This window comes from Chiroxiphia lanceolata, chromosome Z (assembly GCF_009829145.1).
Source record: "Chiroxiphia lanceolata isolate bChiLan1 chromosome Z, bChiLan1.pri, whole genome shotgun sequence".
In the NCBI taxonomy this organism is placed as follows: Eukaryota; Metazoa; Chordata; class Aves; order Passeriformes; family Pipridae; genus Chiroxiphia; species Chiroxiphia lanceolata.
In genome coordinates this window covers 68,822,793-68,827,126 of record NC_045671.1, presented here as the reverse complement: position 1 = coordinate 68,827,126, position 4,334 = coordinate 68,822,793, and the positions used below count along the sequence as shown (strand labels likewise).

General features: G+C 44.7%; 1 long non-coding RNA gene across 1 annotated transcript; it reads left to right on the top strand.

Moving 5' to 3' along the window:
- The first annotated feature begins 2,352 nt into the window (after positions 1-2,352).
- LOC116780740 lies at positions 2,353-4,214 on the top strand. The gene is made up of 2 exons (XR_004354604.1): positions 2,353-2,476; positions 3,984-4,214. It is a non-coding gene; the product is annotated as an uncharacterized LOC116780740 (long non-coding RNA).
- The last annotated feature ends 120 nt before the right edge of the window (positions 4,215-4,334 follow it).

Below are 4,334 nucleotides of genomic sequence, written 5' to 3'. Positions count from 1 at the left end.
TTCTCTTGTGTTATTTTATTGACTTTCTGGCTCCAATATTTTTTTATTTCCCCTGTTTTTCACTTCCCTGGGCTAAAGTTGTCAGTGTGGCATCCCGTCCTTAAGGGGAAGGGAGCACTCAAGATTCATAGGTGCTCATGGTTGAAAGGAATGACAAAAATCAGAGGGTCTGCAAAAGCTTACGAGGTTTTATTAGTAAATTACACACTTCTCATGGAAATTGCTGTGTTAGTCCTGGACCTACTATAAAAGTAGGTTGTGGATTTTGAAGAGTGGGGTAGGGTGAAAGGGAACAGAGAGATGAATTAAAGAGGGGCAGAGAGAAAGAAAGGGAGAGGGAAAGACAGATCACCAGTCCTGGCTCCAGCATCAATCCAGCTGGGGTGTCCTGGGGGTGACTGTGCACCTGGGCTCCGTGTGGGTACCTTTTATAGATAAATTTATCTGCCCTGGAGATAAATTTCTCACTTTCTGTGCAAATTAATATTTATGCACAGTCCATTCGTCCTAGACCTTCCTGGAAATGGGTTGGAGGGCTTCAGGGATCTTTGGTGGTCTTGATCCACCCCTACAGCCCATGCCCATTCTCAACCTCATTCCTGCGCTCACGCTGTGCTGTGTTGTGTTTATCTCCAGGAACCAGAACAAGGAAGTTTGTCCCAGAAATGTGCTGCCCTACCTCCATATGGCCCTTTCTCCAGCCACATCCTGTTCTTTCTCACAGTGTGTTGTTACCAGCAATCCTTGTGTGTAATTACCAGCAATCCACGGTTGGCCCCACAGCCTGTTGGTGTTTGAGGCATACACATTAGCCTCCTCATCTTCTAGGCCTCTGCAGGCAGTAACTCCTCTGCAGCCTTGATCAACTCTTGACTTGATGTCTGTGGACAGGGTGTTCAGAGATAACTGAGTGGTTTTCATCTTTATGATTACCATTATAAAGATTATGAAATTTCCAAGATCTTAGTCCCGAAAGTATATTGTACATGGGAATGTCCTTCCCTGAGCAGTACCTCCAGATCCGTGGGCACTAAGCTTTCGGGATGATAAACCAGTACAAATGAGCAGTTAGCACCATCACAGAACAATCCTCAAGCAAAAAAAAAAGGGTATAAAGCCAAGTGGATGAGAATGTAAGGAAACAGCAAATAGTCTCTGTAGGTTCACAGGAAGGATGACGGCTGGGAAGAACCAAATGTGGCTGGTCTGTGCTGCGGTTCTGGGCCTTCCTTGATTCATGTCACGACAAGGCCCTGGGCATCAGGAAAACATGTTCCACTTTGCTAAGAAATGTCTAAAAAGTATTAGCTGGGAAGCCCTGTGCCAAGTTGGGCGAAGTCTTTTGTGAACTTTGTAGCCTGCTTTGGCACACGGTTCCAGTGTTTATGGTGAAACATGTAATTGCATATTTGGTAACATGCTGTTAAATCAGGTGCACACTTGTCCTTATGCCTGATGCCCCTGTGCTTGCCGTGGGAAGCTCAGCTAAACACTCAAGAGTTCCTCAGCCAAGGCTGCCGAAGTAGATGGCTTTTTTAGGAAGTCTGTTGTACAGTTAACTTGTAGGTAGATTTTCTGCTCCCAGCTGCCAGCCAAACAGGAAACTGCCCGTTAGTCACCAACACTGGAAGCCACACAGGCATTTGTTGCAAGGAGACAGAGCAGTAAGTCTTAATATCCCTGTTTCTTTGAGATGGTTGCCTTCTTCCGTTTTGTGGGCAGTGTGTTTTTGATCAGGGGAAGAAGCTGCTGAATTTCACTCAGTATATGATTCCCTCAACTGCAGATGTTCAGGGCAGAGACAGGTCTGCAGATCCTGCTCCCATGTGGACAGAACATCATCAGACACTGTGGTAAGTAGGGGTGCTTTCTGTAAATCAGTCATTTTGTTCATTCAGGGTGTGAGAAGCCAATCCAAATAATAAATAATTAATACTGTAAAATGAGCAAAAAAACCACAGGAGGTTAGAGTTGAGTTTCCCATTCTACAGCTTGGATTCAGCCTCTTGGTATGCCCCTGCTCTGTATCACATTGCCTTATGTAAGGTGTTTGTCACTTCAGCATCCACATAGAAGTCTATCATAGGTACATTTTGTTTGTGCCTAAGTAATCCCAGATCCTGCCATGGACATTTCTACTGCAGCCTTCAGGGCAAGTGCTAGGGCTGCTGGGTTGAGTGAGTGAAATCAAAGGGTGTGGCGGGGGTGGGGGGGAGCAAAAAGTGTTCTCTTAAAGTAAATTTCTAATTGTATGATCTACTCTCATTGGTGCTGCCTGGGCCTCTATGAGGTCATCTGAATATCTTGTCTCTCTTTGTTTATGCTAATGCTAGGTTGAAGGCACAAGAATTATGGCAACACTAGAAAATACATCCGGAAGTAAAGGTTGGAGAAACTGGTATTTTGACTCCAGGATAGACTGAGGAAGACAAGAGTCTTTAAATATGTTAAAAGAGGATGCTATTTCCTGCATTAGGTATGATTGGAGGAATGAATATGGCTGAGCTTGAATGGTAGCAAATGAGACTTAGATTAGAAGAAATTTGCCAAAGTGAATGAGGAGAAGATTTTGTCTGGTGAAACATCTCCTGGAAGGCTTCTGAAGGTAGGCAGTGACAGTTTTCCGCACAGCTAGTCCTGGGGAAGGAGCAGAACAATGAAAGGGTGTCTGCTTTCATGGCAGCTGTTCTCGGCCTTAATAGGTGTGAGACCAAAGAAGCCTGATCTGACGAAGTCTGTATTGCTTCTGGTGTTTCTGATACACATTACCTGTAAGCATCATCTGGCAGACCTGACCAGCTTACCTTTCCCCAGAACTTTTGCTAAATAGCAGTGTTTAGAATCGATGGTATGGCAATATGGCTCCACCTTATTTCAGGACACCTTAATGATTATTTACAATAATATTCCATGTTATTAGTAAAACTCATTGTTTGTCCGATATTTTCCAAGAAGAAGAATGTTTTTTCATGGTTAACAGATGCTTAATTGGTGGGAGGAAAGGAGAGGGGAAAGGAACATAATTGATAATATTGAGTCCATTGCTCATTGCTGGCAGGGAACCGATGGGGAACCATGGGTGTATCAGGTGTTAGTAATAGCTTGGCTAGAATAGGTTTCATGGAAAGCTGTTCAGCTTCACACTAGCATATGTTGTGCTTCACAGTCAAGAATTATTTTCTCCCTCCTCCCTCTTTTTGCCCTCATTCTGGAAACTTATTTCTTCGCTTACCACGATGGGGTTGCAGCAGAACCTGAAAATAATCCATGCCACACTTTATATAGGGCAGTCAAGTGCTCCCAAGTAAATCACCTTTTCCAGGGAGAGGCTTCCCATCATCCCATTGGATGTGTCCTTACTCTCCAGAGCATAAGGTCACACTTTTGTCCTTCTTGCCTTCTTCACCATCTAGGTGCCAGGGGTTGATGAGACTGCCATAGTGCCTGGGCTCTAAGGAGGGTTGTGATATTCAGTTTATTGCAGGTTGGCCCAAAATATGCCTCATAAGCTTGCCAGTTTATGTCAGTTTATGTTTTCATCCCATCTAGGGTCTTCAGCATCCAACCAACCTGACCTGAAGCTGCTGTAGTTTCATTTCTCTTTTCCTGGCAGGTTTTTGCAGTTTTGTTCATTCCCGTCCTCCTTTCTCACTGTTCTGTGTAAGGAAAGCTGTGAGGATTGCAAAGCAAATTCTGATTAATCGCTTGCTCATATTCCACAACAGTTCACACCTTACCCCTGAATATCCCTTATAGCCAACTCCTTAACTCTCTTGCATCTCACAGGCATCAGGAAGGAAGGTAGAAATGTCTGTGGTCAAAGTGCTAAACTCCTCATGTAGCAAACTGAAGAAGACAGTTCAGCACAGCTCTGCGGTTCTGCCTTCCCTCCAGACAAGGAGCTGGGGGGTCTGCTGCCTTTTCCTAAGAAGAGCTTGAAGTCCAGCAGCCTTTTGGCTTATGCCTGTAATTTCCCTTAGTAGTGCCTCCTGGTTTGGTAACTGTGGAGAATGAAGACCAGAAGAAGCAGAGCATCACACAGACCTCCTAGTGAGGCACGGACGTGTTTGCACCTGGGAGGCTGGAGAAGAGCCCGTGTACTGAGGAGCTGTTGCATGCAGTTTCAATCACATCTAGAGAGACTGGTTTTCTCTGTCACTGAGGTTGTCAGGTGCAAGTCTTTTCTTGATGAAAAACAAGGCACTGCTTTGAAAATAATCTCTGTGGTGCTAACCTTTATTTACATACGGGTATTTTGAGCCCCTGGGGTTCTTATTCTCACGGTTTCGTACGCAGCTCCCACAAGCAAGGATTGTCTAAGGGTGAAAAGAAGA